This window comes from Tenrec ecaudatus, chromosome 6 (genome assembly GCF_050624435.1).
Source record: "Tenrec ecaudatus isolate mTenEca1 chromosome 6, mTenEca1.hap1, whole genome shotgun sequence".
NCBI lineage: Eukaryota > Metazoa > Chordata > Mammalia > Afrosoricida > Tenrecidae > Tenrec > Tenrec ecaudatus.
The window spans coordinates 98,534,541-98,558,749 of NC_134535.1; the positions used below are offsets into that span (position 1 = coordinate 98,534,541).

The window sequence follows — 24,209 nt, forward strand, 5'->3', positions numbered from 1 at the left end:
TACAGGAGGAGAAAACCCAACCCAAGGGGCTGCTGATGGTTTTGAACTGCCAACCATGTGGATCATATTCTTACACGTAGCCACTATGTCACTAGGGTCCCTAGTCTAACAAAAGGACAAAGCTTACTCAGTGAATATCTACTTATAACTTTACATAACATGCGGTAGATTCCGAAGAGAAAATTCACCAATACTTCTTTTGTCATTAAAGACTAATCAGGAACTCGCTTCCATGAAAAAAATTGGTCACATTGGGACAGTTTCACTCGTGTAATATTGCTTTAAGCTTGGCCCCTCCTTACATTCCTTTTGAAAGGCGTTGACACTGGCACTGAGTGCGTTGCCAGCACCAAGTGATTATCCTTTCTGTTATCCTTATTTCTGGGGAGCGCAGAGGAAAGAACACAGGCTGTGGCTAGCTAGACCAGCACAGAAGATGGACCTCAAACCTCGGTGCATGAAACTAAACGATGGCCACCACATTCCTATCCTGGGCTTTGGTACATATGCCCCAGCTGAGGTAAGCGCGGATGTCTTTTGGTTGAAGACTCAAATGGACACAGCGCCAAGATGTGTAGCAGCAGACTGGGTTGGAGTCACAGCTCCAGTTTCAGTGTGACTTGTGGGGTGGGGGCCTCAGTTCCATCGGGCTCCTGCTATTCCATGGACATAATGGGAAAGTTTACTGCCTACTCAGTGTTTCTGGGTCTCATGCAGGGTCACCAACAGAATATTGTGGGCCTTAGTTTACCCTTCTGTTTTCATCAGTGTTCCAATTTGCCAGGGAAGATTAACCTCGCCCGTCAAAAACTGCCAGCTGCCTTATCATGAGACTGACTACAATGGGAAGGCTTTCTCTGTACATTTCTATGACCCAACAAATAGTTCTTCCGGCCAATGAGACACCATACGCATAGCCACCTTATAGGACAGAGCAAAACTGCCTTTGTGAGTTTCTGAAGTAACTCTGTACAGGGATAGAAAAACATCATCTTCATCCCACAGAGTGGCTGGCGGTTTCAAACTACTGACCTTGTAGTTATCAGCCCCACTTACAACCCCCGTGTCACCATGGCTCTCAGAGTCAGAGTCAACTCAGTGGCAGTGAGCTCGCCAATGACACATGATACAGAGCAGTCTTTGGGGTAAAGGGCTGTAGAAATGAAGGTGCCTGAAGAACAGTGGAAGAGACTTACGGTTTGGGTGCTGAGCATCAGACACCTGGACAGAGTCAAGTGTCCCTCACTATGAGTCTCATTCTGAAAGGAAATATAAAATAAAATCTCTTTAAAGGAAAAGCTACATACAGACTGAGCTTGTTAGTTTATTGTGCCAACCTGGCCAATAAACACATGTGGGGTTAAATAAAGGGCGGAGGGATAAATGGCTCAGTGAGCCTCGCCTTTCTAGTTCTCCAGGTCTCCTGCTTTGTGATGGTTGGAGCAGGGTGCAGCTACCTTAGCAGTTCCCTGCTTCAGCTGGCAAGGCTGATTTCTTGCAAAACATCCCCAAGGAGAAGCCACATGGACCTACCCCGATGCAGCCCTGGGTGCTGGAGCAGCCGTGTGGAGACCCTGCCAGTGTTAAGATGCTTACACGCTCACTGACTCGGCTTTCCTCCTGCCATCAGCATTATAGTGTCTGTTTTGTGAGATGGAGGAGGACTTTGTGGATTGGTGTTGGACATATGGGTTAACGTTGGACTTGTGGGCTTGGGCAGCACTGGGTTGGGATGTTTTTCTTGATGCACATTTAACCTCTATATAAAATTCTCTCTTATACATGAGTTTCTGTGGATTTGTTTTTCTAAAGTACCCAGACTAACACAGAGACTTATATATACCAAGTCTTCTTATTAATGTACCATATATCTGAGGCAAATAGGTAGAGTTGGTCCCTTCACAGAAGAGGGAACAAAAGGGACAGCTGAGTAGATTACAAGTCAGATCGTCTGCATTACAAATTTATCTTTCAGACTACTTAGCTGTATGCCAAGGGATTAGTGGCTGAACTTTTAGGTCTCACTTTTCCTATCTGCAACATGAAAGGAAATATTCCAGAGATACTGTGGAGAACAAAGACAGGACTTTTCTACTTAGGAGTGCAAAGGAGAATGAGGGAGGGAGAAAACTCACGCATGGCCCTGAAGCTTCCCAAGTGGTAGCACCCTCAAGCTCATGCATCTCCAAAGGGAGCATGGGTGGGGCCAGCAGAGGGCAGTAAGCCCTGAGTAACTGCGTGTCTAGTTCCTGATGGTTATGTTGAAAAACAAGTTCTCTAAGTCACCTTAAAAAGCATGACAAACATTTTATTTTCTCTTTTTTTAATCATTTTATTGAGGGCTCATACATACATCCATTATGGACAGCACATTTGTACATTCCTTGCCCTCATCATTCTCAAAACATTTGCTCTCCACTTAAGCCCCTGGCATCAGCTCCTCATTTTCCTCCCTCCCTCCCTGCTTCTGCTTCCTCATGAACCCTTGATAATTTATAAATTATTATTATGTCATATCTTACACTGTCCAACGTCTCCCTTCACCCACTTTCTGTTGTCCGTCCCCCAGGGAGGTGGTTATATGTAGATCCTTATCATCGGTTCTCCCTCTAACCAACCCACTTGGTATTGCCACTCTCACCACTGGTCCTGAAGGGATCATCCGATTCTCTGTGTTTCCAGTTCCTATCTGTACCAGTGTACATCCTCTGGTCTAGTCAGATTTGTAAAGTAGAATTGGGATCATGATATAGGGCCTGGGGAGGGGAGGAAGCATTTAGGAACTAGAGGAAAGTTGTATGTTTCATTGTTGCTACACTGCACGGACTGACTGGTCTCCTCCCCTTTATTTCCTCTTTTTTTTTTTTTTTGCCTTTTATTCAACACTCTCTAAACCACATGTCCAACTTTTAGTAGAAAAGCCACTCATTTGAATTTCACTATAGTTATATCTTCCCTAATTGAATTAGCCTTAATTTTCAGGGCAGACACCTACTTTACTAATCCTTTTAGCTATGGAAGTTTAAGATTAGTTTATGTGTCTTAGGCATGAATCTATATTATATATTTTATACCTCTTATTTTTGTCATTTCACTCTAATAAATCACACTCATGGAAACAACCATGTGCTGTAAATTATTTAGCCACGAAGTGACTCCAAAGCCAGTGGAAAACTACCCAACTTTCCTGAAACTGAAGGGAATTCTGAACTAGAAATAACTAGAAATGAAGCAATTCCAAGCAAACCATTGGGTAACTTACATGCAGAACTAACCCAAGACATGAGGATATGGTTCATTGTGGTGAAGCTCAGTCCTTATGGCACCAGTTACCGCTCATCCAGTAAACTCGTGCCCAATGTCTTTACCCCTTAGGTGCCCAAGAGTGAGGCTGAGAAAGCAACCAAGCTGGCTATTGATGCCGGGTTTCATCATATTGATTCTGCTCATCTGTACAAAAATGAAGAGGAAGTTGGATGAGCCATCCAAAGCAAGATTGCTGATGGCACTGTGAAGAGAGAAGACATTCTACATGTCCAAGGTTCTATGTGTAGTTAATGTGTTAAGAAAAGACTGCATATGGAAATTGACTAAATAAGTTTGAGTGGTTTGGTGAACTATGCTTATTTGCTTAACCTTCATTCATACATGCACATGTACAAAACTAATAACAATAGAAAAATGGGTGATGGCTTCTCAATTATTTGGCTCAAATTCTGTGACTTTAAAATATTGTATGTTCTGAGGCTGTCACTTGACAGGGATGATAGAATCTACGGTTCACTTACTTTTTTTATTATCAGCGTGCCATGGTAAAATTTATTAACATTCTGAAACTCTGGTTTGACATCTGTTAATACAGCAAACAATACACTAGTGCTATCTGAGTATCAAACAAGAAACAGCTAATGTTTCTTGAATTGTGCTGATAACTTATTGACACGTTTAAAACATTTTTTCTTGCAGTTATGGATTTTAAATGGATACTAACTCTTCCCTCATAGGACTAATTGAGGTTAAACTTTGACAACGTTTGTGAAATTGCTTTGGGTATTTTATTTAAAATAATTACAATGATAGGCAGAATTGTGGCTTGATAAAAATTTTTATCTTAAGTAATTTCCTCCTTTTATTCGGTATATGTACTAAAAATATATTCAAAATAACTATAATATTTATATAAGATTGTTGGGTAGAAGAAAAACACAAGAAGAATTGGAGTTTTGTCTAATTTTCAACCAACAGAAGGCACAATTTCTATCTCCTTTAGAGATATGTGGATAAATCATAAAGCAGCAGGTCTCAACCTATGGGTTATGACCCCTTTGGGGATTGAATGACCCTTTCACAGGGGCCACCTGATTGATAACAATAGCAAAATTACAGTTATGAAGTAGCGATAAAAATAATCTGTTGGGGGGGGGCGGGGTCACCACAATATGAGAAGCAGTATTAAAGGGTCAAGGCATTAGGAAGGTTGAGAACCACTGCCATAAAATATTGTTACTATGATTCTGGTTCATAAAAGCATGAGCTTATTACCAAACAAATGTGTTTACATACATTTCTGTAATCATTGGATGACTGGAAGCAAGGTCTCAATGATACACTTGTCTTCATGTCCTTAGAGTACCCTCAAAAATCAGGTCTGTACGTTTCTATAGAGATCTGCTGAGCCAGTTAAATTCAAGGCAAAGAGATCAACTCAGAAGGTTATGGAGACTATTTGAGGGGATTCTAAAGTGGGTATTACTGGTAGAAATTCTTTAAAGATACAGGACCATCATGGGGGTTAATTAGGAGAGATTTTTACAGAAACTGGGAACTGCATTGGTAAGGAAAAAACCAGGAAAGCTGTCATAATGCCTATGTCTTCTGTTTCAATATTTCCTCATTAAATTAAAATTTAATTAAACACAACTTCCATTTTTAATCTTTGCAGCTCTGGATTACTTTCCATAGACCTGAGTTGGTTTGGCCAGCCTTAGAAAACTCACTGAAAAAACTCCAGCTAGACTATGTCGATCTCTACCTTATTCATTTCCCATTGCCTCTGAAGGTCAGCAGTTTTCACCATTAAACCTAATTCACTTCCAGTGTCAGTATAAACATTATCTTGCATGGATGGTTGGATTAAGATTTTCATAGAAGAGGGTATGGCCTATTACACTGGGGAAGTATCCTAAATAATTATTAATGATTCTAGATTGACTATGTTTGGTACATGTTCCTACCCTTGTCCCATCATGTGGTTACAGGGATCTCCGTCTGCATTTATATTGCAACCTATTATTGCTGAAAATTAAGGACACGTGACTTATTTATTGCCTTTCCAAGCAGAAGAGAAACATTCATGATATATATTGCAATATATTATATATATATATTACCAAAAAACACCTGGAATTGTTCTAGGCAGGGTGGAGCTTTTGTAGTATGCATTTTTCCCACTAGGCAAGCATCTGGCAACTCTCTCTGAGCTAGTGCACCCAGTGGTGTCACCTGGCAAGGTTCTCTCTGGTCACAGTGAATTTTTTCATAAGAGCAGTTTCACTCAAACCTCGTTTTTTGTGATGGCCAGTTTAAGAGCACATATGTGACTGTGAAATTTTGTTTCCTGCTCGAGAAAAATGCCACAGAAACTGCTGTGATGTTGAATACAGCTCACAAGGATAGCACTCTAGGAAAAAAAAACGAAGTGTATGAATGGCTTTCACGTTTCAAAAACAGGTGAAATGTAGATTGATGACAAAACTTGTTCTGACATCCATCAACTTCCTGAACTGACAAAAATGTCAACTCATAGTGCATTTGGAGTTTGGTCCACCAGGTCAGACTGTTAATCCAGCTTTCTAGTTAGAGGTTCTGAAAAGACTGTGTAACAGTGTGCAACAGCAACAACAAAAAGGCCTGATTTGTGTCAGATGGAGTCTAGTTTTGCCACGACGACAGTGTAGCTGCTCACGCAGCCATCTCAGTGTGCCCGTTTTTTGGCAAAAAAAAGTGTGCCTCTCTTGCTCCATGCCCCTGACGCACCTGACATCGCTCAGTGCAACTTCTTTTAGTTTCCTGAATTAAGAGGGACGTGAAAGGACAGCGATTTGACAACTTGGTAAAGGTGAAGAAAAAAATGAGGGAGGTGCTTTAGCCATCCAAACAGATGAGTTCGAAAAATGTTTCCAAGAATGGAATCACAGATTTGAACACTGTATTAAGTGTAATAGAGAGTACTTTGAGGGTTATAAGGTTGTTTTGTTAAAAAAAAAAAAAAAAGAAATACATAACTTTGAAAAAAATTCCATGTTTTTTGAGTAGCCCCAACAGAGAAAGATAACATCAGTCAAATATGAGTCCCATTTAATGCTGAGTGATATGACATTTATTCAAAAGAACATTAGATGAAAGGGATTATAGAAAGCCTGTCTTTTAAAAGACATCTCTTAGAACCCTGTACACAAACTATTTTGAAAATATTAACATCTGGAGATATTACCATCTGGAGATTCGCTCTATCTCCCTCATGAAGATTTAGTGTCCCAGCCCTAGAAATAGCGCACAGCACGGCTAAAGATAGAGGGAGTGTTTGTGATATAATAATAATGTCTGTTTGCATTCCAGCCTGGGGAGGAAATTATACCACAAGATGAACATGAAAAGCACTATTTGACACAGTGGATATTTGTGTCACATGGGAGGTGAGTGCTTGGAGGAGACAGCAAAGATAAGGAAGATGGGAGAGGGGGGACCTGATTCCCATCTTGTACCTGTATGACCATGAGAAAGTCTATCTATGGACCTTAACCTCACTTTTCTCATCTTTACAATCTGGATTTGGAAAAGTGACCTACCTATAGAGACGATAACTAAGCAGTCAAATCTGCTTAGAGCTAGTGCCTGAAAAAGTAACCGCAACATATTCATAAACCTATGACTATGTAGGTTTGTGGGATTTGTCTAGGATGGAGAGATTAATTTATGATACTTCATCATAGAGATAAAATTTAAAACCATGGAAAGGAGTAGGTCACTTGAGATCATAGGACTAAGCGGTGGAACCCTTCGATGTTTCAGGTCAGGGAGATCATAAGACTCTAGGCAGGGAAGTAACCTGTGAAGTAAAGGAAAAGTAAGGGAGACCAGTGCTTAATAAACCAAAAACCAAACTCACTGTCTTCCAGTCAATTCTGACTCATAGAGACGTTGTAGGACAGGGTAGAACTACCCTAGTGAGTTTCCTAGACAGTAACTCCCTAGGGGAATGATAGGCCTCCTCTTTCTCCTGCAGAGCTGACTTCAAGGGTTCAAACCGATGACCTTGTGGTTGGCAGCTCAATGCATAACCGCTATGCCACCAGGGAGAGACAGCTCAAGGGAAAATCAATTCTTTCCAAGGCTGCTCCTGGGATAAAAAGAATATGCTTCATTGGCTTTAGCAATTCATTACCCACATATGGAATGTTTCAATAGACACGTGTGTAAGTGAGCCTTATTGGAATGTGAGATAGAGAAAGTTCAGGCAGTCTCCTATTTCCTAAGTATATATTATTTTTTTAATCATTCAATTGCCAACATATTATTTCACAGTTTATGTATATTACTTTTGTTCTTCATGACAATGCCATTCAGTTTCATGATCTTCCCGTGATACCTGTTCATTTTACAGGTTCTAGCTCTCATTTCCCATAGTGACCCTGTCTGACAGAGTCCAACTGCCCCTGTGCGTTTCTGAGACTGTGAATCTCTATAAAAGTAGAAGGCCTCACCTTTCTCTCAGAGCAGCTGGTGGTTTCAAACAGCTGGCCTGGTGGGGAGCAGACCAATGCATAACCCACTGTGAGTGGGAAAGAACTCAACGGCAGTGCGTTTGCCTTTCGTTGTTGTTAACTCTCCTTTGTTTTATGGCCAAATCCCACAAATGATTCCACATGACTCCTTCTCCCCCAGGCCCTGGAGAAGTGTAAGGATGCAGGATTGACCAAGTCCATTGGAGTGTCCAACTTTAACCACAAGCAGTTAGAGATGCTTCTGAACAAGCCAGGGCTCAAATACAAGCCTGTCTGCAACCAGGTGAGCTTCCCCCACCCATCAGGTTTACAGCAGAACTGAACAGAAAGTAAAAACAGTTTCCATATGCTCCCTCTTCTCCCTCACATTGTTTCTCCTATTATTAACATTTTGCATTCCTGGGATATTTATTTGCTGAAAGTGATACACCTATATCAATACACTGTTATTAATTAAAACCTGTAGTTTATACTAGGGTTCACTTTTTTTGTTACATGGTCCCAAAATTGGTGTGTCTTTCAAATTACATTCCACCAAGAGGCACATATTGACAGTTTGTCCCACTACTAGCAATGTAAAATTTCAGCATTTGGTTAAGTCAATGATAGATTGATTTCTTCTTTGTAATCATGTTTTCCCTTTTTACAATTAGCTAGTACCAGAATAACCGATCATTTGACATGAAAGAGTTTCATAAATTTATGGATAAATGTATACTTAACATGGATAAACATTATCCATTGATGACATTTACTTCAATCATTTATTTTATAATGTTTGTAAATAGAGATTTTTCCTAATCTTTAGACTACTTTTACCTGTCATTTTTCTGTAAAGCAATAATATTCCCTCTTAACTCAGGACAAAAGTATTTCTTATCCTTGAATTATATAATTAGTATCCTTTAATTATGTAATTAATTCTTATCATTTAATTATGAATATTCAAAGAAAACAATTTCTGTAATAACCACTATCAATGAGCACAACTTTTTTATTCTCTCTCTCTCTCTCTCTCTCTCTCTCTGTCTGTCTGTCTGCCTCTCATCCATGTGGACTTAGAGATTTTTATTTATTAAATGTCTTAGAAATTACCTTAGTCATCGCTCCTTTGGAATGAGCCCTGGCGGCACAGTGGTTAAAGTTTTCAACTGTTCACCTAAAGATTAGCAGCGCAAACCAGTCACTCAGAAGGAGAAACAGGTGGCACCTGGCTTCCTTGGTATTTACAGCCTTCAAAACCCACCCGATGGGGCAGTTCTACTCTGTCCTGCAGGGCAACGAGGAGCTGGAATCAACTCAATAGCAATAGGTTATGGTTATTCATTTTGATGCTAAATTTTACCCACCAAACTCTTTCCTTTATCCTTTTTGAGTACTTTTGTGGTTTCTGGCACCACTTGACATCCAAAGCTAAGAAATCCTCTCTTCTCTCCTGAGGGTAGGTGATAGTATTTGGTACTTAGTAGTCAAGAACTGGTCAATAGAGGTATTTCTTCTCTAAAACACGGGTGCTTTTGATTCTCTCTGTGGAGAAAGAAAAAATACGTTTTTAAATCATTAGTTCATGTTAGTGTTTCTAGTCCAAATTCAACTTTACAGATCTTTTATTCGATTTCTTTAACTCTTTTATTTTCCCTTACATTTTACTACCACGTGTTTATGTAATCCGACGCATTTGTGCTGCCTTGTCATTCTGCAGGTGGAATGCCACCCTCATCTGAATCAAAGCAAATGACTGGATTTCTGCAAGTCTAAGGATATTGTCCTGGCTGCCTACAGTGCTCTAGGATCTCACCGAGACAAAAACTGGTGATTAACACAAGTGGGGAGGGACCCTGGCGGGAGGCAATGGGGGAGTAATGGGCAGATGGGCATCTAAAATACCATTATTGAAGAAACATTTTTAATTAACTATACCATACCGTATTCCCTAGAATCCCTGGTGGTGTAGTGGTTACATGTTGGGCTGTTAACCTCAAGGTTAGCAGTTTGAAACCACCAGCCAGCTCCAAGGAAGAAAGAGGAGCTCTCTATTCCCTCAGAGTTACAGCCTCGAACCTACACGGGCAGTTTTGTTGTGTCCTACAGGGTCTCCATGAGTCAGAACTGACTCCATGGCAGTGAGTATACGCTATTCCCTGGTGTTAACGTTCAGCTCCTTGGATAAAATGGAGATGCAAAACTGCAGGATGACTTCTTTATAATCCCATTACCTAGCCAATGTTTTCACGTTATGGGTCAGGTTATGGATAGTCAATGTAAAAAAAAATACCATTTCTGAGAACAGAAACAAAGTTAAAAACAATATTAGAGATTTGTGATTCTGTCAACAACTCTAAGGCAGGGGAACACAGTGGGTAAAGGTATAGTCCAAAGAAATGTGGCAGCACCAGCTCATATATCCCAGGAGGACCAAAGAGAGACCCAGAAGTCCGGGCAGTTTCAGCCTGTTTCTCAAAGGTTCATTAAAATGTCACTTGGAACCCATTCTTCTCTGAAAAGGCAGTTTACTTAAGAAGATACCTTTTGCAGTGAGTTTGTTTACTTGTTTGTTTTTTCCAGAGGGAAGCAGGGTTTCTGCGGCTGAACAATATAAATAGTTGGCCTGGGCACACAGGTATCTGAAAAGTGCCCTAGGGATTCAGGAGGATCGCCTACACTTAAGTCTAAAGAAGCAAAGCAGTTACTTACTTTTAAGGCTAGGATGTGGATTATCTTAAATTATATCATGTGAGACATTCTGGTTAGGAGGTCAGCACTTTAACGACTGCACCACCAGACCTCCTTCTATTGGACTCAAGAGAACATCAAAATGCCTACAAGGATTTTTTTTAAACATAGAATGCTGGATTCCCATCAGCTCTGAGTCAATGTCAGTAAAGCTGGATGAAACAAAAAATTGGCATTTCTAACAAAATTCTCAGGTGATTCAGATGAAACTGGTCCAGGGACACAATTGGAAAACAACTGGTCTAGAGGAAGCTACCTTAGTCTGTTGCAGATGCTTCTTGAGAAATTGACAACTCGGCCTCGTGTGTTCAGCATTTTTGCGTTTCCTTCTAGGGTGGACCAGAACAGCCCTGTTCTCTTGGATGATCCGGTTCTTGGTGCTCTGGCAAAAAAATACAAGCAAAGCCCGGCCCTGATTGCCATTCGATACCAGATCCAGCGTGGAGTTGTGGTTCTGGCCAAGAGTTTCAATGGGAGGAGGATCAAGGAGAACATGCAGGTGAGGAGCAGGGCTGTGGTCTAAGCCATTACCTTGCTGTCAAAGGTCCAGGGTATCTGAGGTCCATATGGATTTCCCTGATGCTGTGTGTGTGTGTGTGTGTGAGTGTGTGCATGCACACGCACATGCTCACGAGGGTTGTCTCATTCTTGCTCAACAAGAAGGTAATTTGGCTGCATGGAAAGATTGTGCATAAAACTGAGACTTAGATGCTACATTTCGCTGCAATGTACTCTATGATGCTGTGTAAAAAGCACATCGCTTCATAGAAGAGATAATTCATGAAAGCTATCCAGGTCATTCTGATGCTCTCCTCATTTGAAATTAGGAGCCCTGGTGGTACAGTGGTTAAAGCACCCTGGGCTGCCAATTGGAAGGTCTCATATGTCATTGTTTGAAATAATCAGTATCCCAGCCCTTAGAAGTAATTAATAATTTTGACATGCTTTCAGTCTCCAAAACGTTAAGATTCTTTTGCCATAAATTAGTTGAGGGTTGTGAATGGCAGTGTCTCCGTCTGTATCTACCTAGCCAGACGCCAAATATGCCGATCCTCATCCAAACCACTGCCCCCAGTGCTCCTCACGGGGCATGGTAGTACTAAGAAATGTCCTAGGGAAAGTCCTGTATTCAAGACAGACATTTCTTCATCTCCATTATGTCTTGTCACTCCAATTTCTCTCTGGAAATCAGGATCAAGCATACCAGTCAATACAGTCAAATCCTTTTGGGCCTCTTGATCCAGAGGCATCAGGTGCCCAAAATCGCCAGGTAGCATCCTTACTTTCCGGTTCAATAGAATCGGTGTTGTGTCTCCTGGTAGGACAATCCCTCCATTTGGAACTGAGATTTCTAGTCATACAGAACATACGGTCACAAGGACAGGAAACAAAAAATAAATGTTTGAATGGGACACTACAGATAATATTGAGTGGGACCACTCCCATTTGATTCACAGAATCCTAAATCTGGGCTATGGCCATAGTCGCACCATATGTTAGACTCGGGAGAACCTTGAAGCAACTCTCGAAGGAAGTGTCACTTAGATGCTCCCATAAGTGCTCCTTTAGAAAGCTAGTCCATCACTCTAGCAAGCCAGCTGTTTCACATCATACGCAGCAATGATCCACGGCGAGATGCGGAATACCACGCCAGTGGATACAGCATTTTGTAACTTCTCTGATAGTAGTGTTAGCAAAACTTTGCATCCGGGAAGGAAAATCTTACCCCAAGTGTCTATACCAGTAATAACAAAATAATACCCTTTCCCTGATGGAAAGAGTCCAATGTAATCGACCTACCTACTACCAGATTGCTGCCTGATCAATCCAAGGAATGGTGCTGCTATTTCCGGCTCTCTGTGATGGTATCTGGGAGATTAGACACTCAGCAGTAACGGTGGCCAAGTCTGCCTGGGAGCAGAAGTCTGTGTTAAGGAGCCCGTGCATACGTCCATGCCTGTCATCCTAGCCACTTTGTTCAATGATGGAAATGGCTAGGGAAGAGTCTGACCATTGTCCACACAAGGAATCACCCTACCCGCTTTATCATTAAAATCTCCTCTGTGAGGTTTTCTTTTGGTGGGAATTCACAGGATGCAAGGAGCTTCAAGTCTTTGGCCTGTTCGAAGAGCTCCATCAGCATGCTTCTTCCCCCTGCCTCCTTGTCACTTTCTAATCCTGTGCCTTCCACAGTCCCTGAATATCTAACCAAACGTTAGCCACAGTCCATGACTCCATATACAGTCTCATACCTGGTCATCTCTCCATGCAAAATGGACAACAAGAAGCAATGCCAAAGTTCTGTCCACTATGAGCTGGACAGATTTCCCTTCATCACTGTCACTCCAAGAGATCTCATTAAAGGATGGCAGTGCTTCCATTGTACACTTTTGAGTAGTGTCTGCATATCACACAGAGCCATCTATAAGTCAGGATTAGGTTGTCTCTTCCTCAACACAGATCAAGAGTTCATAAGGAACTCTACACGAGATCATAGTTGCAGACTGAGAGAAGGAAGGCAATGTTGCAGGACTAGGATCCATGCGCGTTGAGTCACTTCCGCAAGGACCTTGCCTGTGTCTTCAGGTGTCCTGTCCAGCCGGACATCATCAATGTGGACCTGAAAAAGGGACTGGGAATGAAGATGGGCAAGGGCGCAAGAAATGGAGGCAAGACAGGAATCTGATCAAGCCTCATTTATTGAGTTGAGAGCAGAGGTTTAAATAGCCAGCGAAGGGCTGGCACCATTACGTCACATGTAAAATAGGGTACAGCTGAGGTAGCCAATAGTCGAGCATCTTTAAACAAGGAAGGGATGGCGGGCAACTGATCAAACAGGTAAGTATGCTAATGAAGCATTCCTGGTGAGCCTGGGGGGAGATGCCATCAGACATGTATTGACCAATGAGCATAGCAGCTGCTAGTGAAAGATCACCAATTCTAGCAAGGGTCAGGGCAGCCACCTTCTGGCGGGAAAGGAACAAAGGGCAGAAAAATCTCTGGGCAGTTTGTATGGTGAGAGTAGATTCAATGGCTAAAATCCAGGGTGGGGAGACACGCAGCTCCCGACATTTTAGAACATTTAAATCAAAAATAAATGATAAAAGTTCTCAATTTGTTATTTTTGATCATTGAATGATCTACGTCAGCAAGCCCATGACTTGCCAGAACAGCTGATTGCTATTATTAGCTTTGGATGATTTTCATTTCTACCAACTTTCTAAATGTGCCTGCCACCACCAGTGGCATAATTATGTGACACATTAATCACTAAGTAAGCATTAAGGAACTAAAGTGAGGCGCAGTTCTTTACCATACTTGGAAGGTAGCAAAGCCTAAAAATGGAGACATAGTGATGTTTGTTTGCAGGTTATTGAACCATGGAAATCGGCGTCATCAACAAAAAATGAGGAAAATGCTCTTGGAGAAACACAAGAAGGAAAAGAAAAGAGCACTTCTTGACCTGAGTCGGTGAATTTGCTCTGTAGCTCTCCCGCTGGCGCGTGGGATATGTGATACACGCTTAATCTGGTGGCTTATAGTTTTCCTGAAACAAGTCTGCTGGTCCCCAGCTAAACAATGATGGTCTTTAGGAATCCCAGTAATCTCATTTCCTGTTTTTTTACGGTTGTTGTTTCCTAATCAGTTGGTGTTCTTCCTACTTCGGTATTTGAAATTCCTCAATTTCAAGGAACTAAGTACACTTCTCTTATCAACCTAATTAATTACCTAACTTCTACTCCTTCCTTTTATTTGTAATTTAGGGTGTGTCTTACTCTGGTTAGCAAATATAGTTCACATGTTTTCAGTTTAGTCATGTCATGAATGAATGTGTTGATGATTTAGAAGAAATCTTTGATGAATACTACTATAAAGCCCAAATTTCTCACTGTAAACCCTGTTTTCAGACATTGGGCCTCTACTTAAGTCCTCCTGAATGCCAGAGCCCTTTGTTCCAATAGCCTGGCATTCTGTGATGTTGACCTTCCCAACACTTTTACTGAAATCAAAATGGGACCATAAGCAAATGTGGTGAAGAAAGCTGACAGTGCCCAGCCATCTAAAGATATAGCGTCTGAGGTCTCAAAGGGTTAAAGATAAACAAGCAGTCATCGAGCTGAGAAGCAACAAAGCCCACAGGAAAGAAGCATAACAGCCTGTGTGACCACAAGGTGTCGATGGGATCAGGTATCAAGCATCCAAAGACCCCAAACAATCATATAAATGTGAATGAGGGGGGCACAGAGTGGATACCCAAAGCCCATCTGTAGACAATTGAACATCTCCTCCCAGAAGAGTCACAAGAAAGGGACAACCCAGCCAGGGTGCAGTACAGCAACGATGAAACACACAACATTCCTCTAGTTCTTTAATGCTTCCTCCCACCCCTGTGATGACCCCAGTTCTACCTTAAAATTCTGGCTAGACTAGAGTATGTACACTGGTACAGGTAAGGTCTCTTGACACATGGAATCCAGGACAGATAAAACCCTCAGGACCAATAAAGCAAGTAGCGATACCATGAGGGTAGGGGTAAGGTGGGGAGAAAGAGGGAACTGATTACAATGATTGACATATTAACCCAACCTCCACCTAGGGAGGCAAACAACAGAAATGTGGGTGAAGGGAGACAGTGGACAATGTAAGATATGAAAATAATATTAAGTTATAATTTATCAAGGGGTCATGAGGGTGGGAGGGTATGGAAGGAAGGAAAAAGGCGGAGCTGATACCAAGGGCTCAAGTAGAAAGAAAATAATGATGGCAACATATGTAAAAATGTGCTTGATACAATTGATGTATGGATTGTTATAAGAGCTCTAAGAGCCCTAATAAAATTATTTATTTCAAAAAACTATTCTCTACCTACAAACATATCTCACTTTAGTGTAGCTCATTTTATTTAGTTTTTGTAGTTTCTGCGAGTTTTTTATTTTTGTCTGTTTTTTTAAGAAATTGAAAGTTGGTGACAGCCCTGCTTCAAGCAAGTCTGTGAGTGCCATTTTTCCAACCAGTGCTCACGCCATGTCTCTCTCACCTTTTGCTAATTCTCACAATGTTTCAAACTTTTTCATAATGCTATTTAGGGAACCCCTTGGAGTCCAAGTGGTGTGGTGATTAGCATTGACCTGCGAGCTGCCAGGTCAGCAGTTCTAAACCCCCTGTGACTCCACAGGAGAAAGGCTGGGCTGGTTACTCCTGTAAATGGTCACAGTCGCGGAAACTCAGGAGCCGTTCTACCATGTCCTAGAGGGTCCCTGAGAGTGGTATCAACTCAATGACCGGGAGGTTTGTTTTGTTGGTGGTGTTTTGCACCCTGCATAGACTGCTCACTCAAACAAACGACCATTGAGCCAATTCGGGCTAATCGCAACCCCATAGGGCAGGGTAGAACTGCCCAGGTGGGTTTCTGAAGCTGTAAATCTCACTGCTACCACTACAATCCACCCTGCCACAGGGTTACAGTAATAGACCACAAAACCAAGAACCAGACCTACTGCCAGTGAGTCAGTGCCAACTCATAATAACCCTACAGGACAGGGTAGAACTGCCCCTGTGAGTTTTTAAGAATGTAACTCCTTTTTTTAAATTATTAATAAATCATTTCATTGGGGGCTCTTACATATATTATAACCACCCATAAATCAAGTATAATACGCTAACTTGTACAGATGTTGCCATCATCAATTTCAAAACACTTGCTTTCGTCTTGATCGCTTTAATATCAGCTCTTCTTTATTCCATCCCTCCCCCACCTACCACCCTTGTGAGACCTTAATATATTATATATTATTGTTTATTTTTTTACATATCTTATAACGTTCAATATATCCCTTCACTTACAATACTGATCTTAGTCCTCCTCCAGGGGAGTTATACCACCATCATTGCTATCAGTCCCCTTCCCTCCTCCCTTCTCCCCTCCTTCCCCCCTCCTTCCCCCTACCCTCAGGAGACTGTTACTCCCACTCCTGCTTCTAAGGGGTTTGTCTATCCTGGATTCCGTGTATCAAAAGCTCTTCTCTGTACCAATGTACATACACCGGTCTAACCGGATTTGTGAAGTAGTACTGAGGTCATATTAGTGGGGGAAGAAGGATTAAAGAGCTAGAGGAATGTTGTGTGTTTCGTCAGTGCTATACTGCACCCTGGATGTATCGTCCTCTCCATGTACTCTATCAACAGATAGGCTTTGAGTCTCCACTCTGACCCCTCTCCTTCACATCCATGTGATTGTTTAGTTTTTGAACTTCTGATACCTGTTCCCATCAACACCTCATAATCACACAGGCTGGGGTATTTCTTCCATGTAGACTTTGTTGTTCACCTGCTAGACGGCTGCTTGTTTGATTTCAAGCCTTTAAGACACTATATCTTTTGTTTGTTTCTTGTTATATTTTTATTAATCATTTATTTGGGGTTTACAGGCACTATATCTTTTAATAGCTGAGCACCATCCACTTTCTTCACCACATTTGCTTACACACCCAGTTTGCAAGACTGTAACTCTTTACTGGAGTAGAAAACCCTGTCTTTCTCCTGTGGAGCCACTGGTGGTCTCAAACTGCTGACCTTACTATTAGCAGCCCAGTGCCTAACCACGAACCCACCAGGACTCCTTTTAATAGACCACAGTATTAAAAAAAATCTCAGAAGCAATATGAATTAGTGCTACTTTATCTTACAGAATCACTATGAGTTGGAATCGACTCGATGGCAGGAGGTTATAGTGAAAAAATAACTTTTATATGAACTGGGAAACGCAATCATTTGTCTCGCTCTGTTGTGATTTTCAGACCCTGAAACTGAACTCTCAATATTTCCAAGGCATGCCTGTTTTGGGTTGCATAGAATGAGATATATCTATCGATGTCTATTTTATTATATATACATATATATTCTATGGTTGTAAACAAACTTTACAAATCTGCTTTTTTGCTGTTGTTTTTAGGTGGGTGTTTTAATCAAGGCATGTTGGGCATTGGCAGTCTTTAGATTCTGAAATTTTAGGTCCAAGGGAATGGTTAGGAAAGGAGTCTTGGCCTTCATTTTAGTCTCATTGCGTTTTCTTGGCCTCGGTCTGCAGTGGTGTCACTTTAAAGGTGTTCACAGCACTCTTTCCATTTGAGTCACATTGTTTGAAATCAACTAGCAGTCTCCTCACCATCATGAAAATCATTGCACAAAGCGTTTAGTGTAGGCTTGTCCGCACTTCACGGAAACCTCCTACTTCTAGAAACCATCCAAGATGTTTGCGCTTAAGCGATCCTGTGTCAGGATGGAATTTTGTTTGTTTGTTTGTTTTCATTCTTTTACTCTTTCTGGTGAACGAGGTGTACAAGAACTGATAAATATATCTGTGAATGAATGCCAGGAGAAAGCAAACAACACTTATTTAAGTTCATATTTAAAGCCAAAACTATACTTGAAACATTAAAGAAACCGAGAAAGTACCCCCAGCAGCCACTTGATGTCACTGCTGTCCTTAGCTCTAGCGTTAGACACTTTGAAAGAAGTTGGCTCCTTTCTCCGATGCCATGTGAAAAAAGAAATTCTATGGATACAGTGAGACTTGTTTTTGCCATGGATACTTTTACACAGACAATCATAGCTTTGGTTTTCAGTTGGGTCATTCCACCACATTTCTCATTTGAATTCTGCAGAGAAAATAAAATTATGTGAAGGGGTTAAGTAGTCACCATTTGAAAAATTCTAATCCTTATTTTTCTGGTCTACAAATATAGTTGTGCATCAAAAATTCACTTGGAGATTTTTAAAAGCACATATTGCTGAGCCCTACCCCAGAACTCCCAAATCAGAACCTATGCGGAAGCACGGACATTCATATATTTATAGTTTCTCCCACCACCACCACCACCAAAACCAACAACAACTTCTCAAGGCATCATTTCTAATGATAATAAGAACTCCCCTTTGTGGGCCAAAGGTGGCTGATGCACATACACACCTAGATTCCCTTACAGAATCCTAGCTGAACACTATCATTGACCTGCGTGGACATGTGAAGAAATTAAAGCAAGGATCCTGTCTATTTCACACCCACACTCTATTCTTAACACAAGGATCTTGATAAGTTTATCACTCTCCTCTTTAGATAGATGCTACTTTGCCATATCAGAAATATGATCATCCTGTTGCAATCAATTTATTAAATATCCAGAGTATAGATCTTCAAGGAAAATTATATTAAAAGTTAGAGATAAAAATTCCTGCATAATGACATAATATGCTATCCAATGATAAACCACAGAAATACAAGACAACTTATCTTTGATAATGTTCTAGAGCTCTTAAAACACTTAGAACATTGCCCCCAAGTTTTCTGAGTAAGAGACGACAGAACAATATATGCTTTAGACAAAGGAGACAATTGGCAGCCCCATCTTCAGTCCATTTTTATGGATTACAATTTTTTGTGTTCTTTCCACACATTCAGTGCATTTCAGCTTTTCTGTAGGAATGTCAACAATCTCAAATGGCTCGCTTGCTTTTACACTTCAAAGGAGATCTGAGAATAAAAACAAACTCACCCAAGCAATCATTTATGTAAGAAATACTTATTTGATTTTCGCACACTCCCTAATTCTACCTTCTTCTTGACACAATAGCTGGGAAGAATATCAAAGCAAAAATTGCACTGCTAAGTCTGATAACAGCCAAAATAATGATTATACCAACAACAGGTATCTAAAACATGGCCAAAAGAAAGAAAACAGATATCATTTTATTTTTCTAACTCAAATAAAATTGAGCAAGAATTTCTAAATCCATCTTAAGTGTTAAGGTGGCCTCGTGTCGAGCATCTCTCTTCCTAAGACAAGGACCACACCTCCATATAAGAACGAGCCATCTTCAAAAGCAGAAACCCAGAGGAAATCCCAGGACCATTCGAAGACGAACCACCAGTGGCTCATGTTCAGAATCTGTCTGAAGTGGCAGAGGCCAACACCAGAGCCACCAGAGGTGGCAGCATACAGACCACAGGACGGAGCAAAGAAGTCAAGCTGACCCGAGAGATCAAGGCAAGAAGACCATGACACAACAAGAGGAGCAGCCCTGAGCCTATGATACTGTGAGGCAGAGAAACAGTTAGCTTGGCATAGGCCAAGGGACCATGCAGCTGAGAGGCTAAGGAGTGGAGGGAGACTTGGCTACTGGCTGAGGAGAGGTGCTGTTGGGTATCCATGTCTGTATCCGTACTGTTTACTAATCTCGACTTGTGGTAACCTGTTAACTTCCCTAATAAATATCTTTAATCATGAGTAATAGCTATGAGTTCTTGTGGCTATTGCAAGGAGTCATTGGCTCCAACAAAAAAAGTAGAGAGTTATGGGAGGAATGGCTGATGTCAAAATAGGGTAAAGATGTGTGTTGGGCTGCGTTGTCTGAAAAAAAAAAAAAAGCCAATGGCACTTGTAGGTAGAAGAAGGATCTTTGTTGAAGAAGTAATTTTATATCAAGAAGACATTCCAGCCCAGTCCAATTCAAGTGCCTGCGTCTAATGCTAGCCTGGACCACCTTGAAGACTCACATAGCTGCAAGTCAAAGGCACAGAAAGATGAAGCAGGAGGCCGGGAGATCACACTGAGGAGAAAGGTGACGTGCCAAAGAGGAAGAAGTTCCTAGTGTCTCTCTTCTAAAAAAGGCCACATCCCCAGGAAGGCATCATCAGGCTGTTACCTGATTGACGGGGTTGGACTCCACCCCTACTCACCTGATTGGCAGGTTCGACTCCACCCCAACCCATTCACACAGGGTCAAGTTGACATAAAATCTAACTGCCACAGGAGGATGGAGCGTTAGAAGCATGTGTGACCTCTGCCCCCAGGCAATAAGGAAACCAGAGAGACTCAGATATGGCCCCTAGGCTTTTTCCACACATAAATAACATGTTTTGGAGGAAAATAATATATATTCCCAAACAGAAAATAAATTTGTCACGAGCATGGAGTTTTTGCATATTGGGAGATCATTTTAAGACATCTAGATTGTTGTACTTGTTTCTTGCATAATCTGTTGTATTCCAGTGTTTTGTTGAATCGCAAGAAGAAAATCAAGCTTCACCCATATACCAGTCAACCAAGTCACTGCCATTGAGTCAATGCTGACACATTGTGACCCTTGTGTGTTTCCAACATTGTAATTGTTTATGGGAATAGAAAGCCCAGTCTTTCTTCCGAAGAGCTGCTGGTGGTTTCAAACTGCCAAACATATGGATCACGGCCCAATATGTAACCACCACACCACCACGGCTCCTTTTCACACATACATGTAGTTGGGAAAGGAGGAAATACAATGGAGTACCAAAAATACAGATGTTAAATTTTTTTTTAATTTTTTCAAAGCTATGTATTTAAATTTTTTTACAAACCAACTTTACCTCCTTCAAAATACTCTCTGTTACATAATACATTTGTCAAATCTGTGATTCCATTCTTGGAAACATTTTTCAAACTCATCTGTTTGGATGGCTGACAGCACCTCCCTCGTTTTTTCCTTTACCTCTTCTGCATCATCAAATCACTGTCCTTTCATGTCCCTCTTCATTCACGGAAACAAAAAGAAGTCACACTGAGCAAGGTCAGGTGAGTAACATGTGTGGGGCATGAGAGACATGCTGCTTTTTACCAAAAACTGGCCCACTGAGATGGCTGCATCAGCAGGTGCACTGTCATGGTGACAAAACAAGTCCCCCATCTACCATAAACCAGGCTTCTTTTTTTTTTTTTTTTTTGTCACACACTGTTACGCAATCTTTCCAGAAGTTCTAAATAGAAAACTTGATTAACAATCTGACCTGATGGAATGAATTCCAAATGCACTATCCCCCTCACAACAAAAAAATAAGTAAGCATCATCTTGATCTTTGATTTCACTGGACGAGTTTTTGTGGGGGTGAGGTGATGATGGCGTTTTCCACTAGCTTGATTGATGTTTGCTTTCAGGGTCGTAAGAATACCACCATGTCTCATCACCAGTAATGACCTTGGGGAAAAAAGTCTGGGTCGCTTCGGAGCTGTCCTTGCAAAGCATGGCATGATTCCCCTTGATGCTCCTTTTGTGGTCAGTCAAAACCTGAGGCACAAAGTTCCCAGTGACCCTTCTCATTCCCAAATCTTCTATTAAAATTTTCTGACCTGAGCCCCAAATTAATCCAGATAACCTCCCCATCTCTTAACTTTCCTGTCTCTTCAATGGTCCATCATTGGGCTTCAAGAACAAGTGCACACGTTTTGTTGATGCTTTCATCTGCTTGGGAAGTTGATGGACATCCAGAATAATGTTTGTCATCAATTGACATTGCACTTTTTTTGAAATGAGAAAATCACTCATACCCTTGAGTTTTTCCCATCACGCTGTCCTAGTGAGCTGTGTTCAACATCACAACAGTTTCTGCGGCATGTTTCCTGAGAGGAGACAAAATTTCACACCCTCACATTGTTCTCTTAAATCAGCCATCACAACAAACAAGGTTGAAGCAAAACTGCTTTTATGAAAAAAAATTAACTGTGACCAGGGAGAACCTTCCCAGGCAATGCCACTGGGTGCACTAACTGAGAGCAAGTTGCTCAATGCTCCCCTAGAGGGAAAAAATGTGTACTATGAAAGTTCCACCTAGCAGAATTTTTTTCTGGTTTTGGGGGATATCCCCTTAATGTTTGGTAGTATTTTAAGACACTGTGCCTATTTCCATTAATATTACAAGATGATATAATAAGTGGTAGAATCATAAAGATTAGTTGCAATGTGGAATCTGAAGCACATTAATGAATTTTTCTCACTCATTTGCTCTAAATACCATTTAGTATTGGATTTTTTTTCATGTGTGCGTGATTTTATAACACTATAAATTTTGGCTTGCATCTCTTCCAAATCTTGATACAGCTCATTATGAAAAAATAAATGAAAAGATCGTGCTTAGTAATCTCACCCTCAACCTCATCAGAAATATCTTGAGCGTGGGAAGCTGTCATTCTCACAAAGGCAGACACACATTTGCCAAAATTCAAGTTGTTCTCTTAAAATTTAGATTAAAAATGAATTCTCAAAAGTTTACCTCTTGTCATGCATAGCAAATATTTGTATTTATATCTGCCAATTACTAACTCTGAATAACTATAACTTTTCTGTTCTTCAGTATTGTAAGGGTTCACTATATTTAGAGCTTAAGGAGAGAGTCAGGCAGTGAGGGAGGCGGGGAAAAGAGAAAGAAAGCGACTACCTGACACAGCCTACAGCAATCATACTTTCCACAAGATTTTGAGTAGTATTAAACATCCCCCCGTAACATGTTACTACTACATTTCCTTCTTCACATGTGGCTGAGAAACCATATGCTTTAGAGATTTAAATTATTTTTATGATTCATGTATCCTCTCACCATACTTTATCTATATGCTGAGAAAACAATCAGAGAAGATGGATTTATAAATAACATCAAGGCATCAGGATTGTAGATGACAATCTTGGTTGTTGAATGTGAGGAGGACTTGAAGCACTTGCTGATGAAAAGAAAGCATTGCAGCCTTCAGTCTGGGTCACAACTCCATGGAAAGAAACAAAAATCTTCACAACTGAACCAATAGGTAACATCATGGTAAGTGGAGAAAAGATTGAAATTGTTAAGGATTTCATCCTGTGTGGCTCTGCAAGCAATGCTCACAGAAGCAGCAGTCAAATGATCAAAAGAAAAGCGCATTGGGTAAATTTGCTGCATACGACCTCTTCAAAGTGTCGAAAAAGCAAGGCTGTTCCTTTGAGAACTAAAGTGTGTCTGACTCAGCCATTGTGTTTTCAATCACCTCATATAAAACTTGGACACTGAATAAGACCAAGGAAAAAGATACATTTAAATCATGGTGCTGGTGAAGAAGATCGAAAATGCCGGGACTGTCAAAAGAACAAACAAATCTGTACAACCGAGGCAAGGATGGAAGTCTTCATCTCATGTACTTTTAGACATGTTATTAGGAGAGACCAGTCCCTGGAAAAGGACATCATGCGGGTTAAAGAAGAAGGGCACGAAAAAGAGGAAATCCGTCTGCAACGATGCGCTCAGACAGAGGAGCATGTGTGCGGCTGGCACAGGACTGGATAGGGTTGTTCTGTTGTACGGAGGGTGCCCGAGTCAGAACTGACTCAATGGCAGCTAACAACGTAATTCCTCTACTCCTGCCTTAGGCTAACCCTTTACTAACTTCCCCTACACTACAGCTGTGGCTTTCTTCTTTATTTCTTTTTTTCCTTTGGATGAAAATATATATGGAAAACGCATCTCAAGTTAATAATTTCTACAAGTACAACTCAGACATATTTATAACATTCTTCAAGTTGTACAATACATTCCCCTTTTTTCTTCCAAATTATAAACTCACCACCCCTTAAGCTTCCCATCTAATATTTTCATCAAATTTAGTCAATTTGATCAGATCTAGATAATTCTTTAAAAGAGTACAATGACCACTGACAAACATTCTTTATTAATTCAGCTACCTATTGTTTGGTTTAAAGATAACTTCAGAGGATAGGTTCAGCTGAAGGTTTGACAAATCTCAGGGCACCAATTTCAAAGAATCATGCAGACTCACTGATTCCAGACATTCTGGAACCAGACACCGTGAATACTTAAAATTCTGTTCCATGTTTTATTTGCCTCTTTTGATTAGGATT

The 24,209-nt window shown here is 40.9% G+C and overlaps 1 pseudogene; it reads left to right on the forward strand.

Annotated features, from left to right (window-relative positions):
• Positions 1-436: 436 nt before the first annotated feature.
• The window catches only part of LOC142451553 (aldo-keto reductase family 1 member C1-like), a 30,439-nt pseudogene continuing 6,666 nt past the window's right edge, over positions 437-24,209 (forward strand).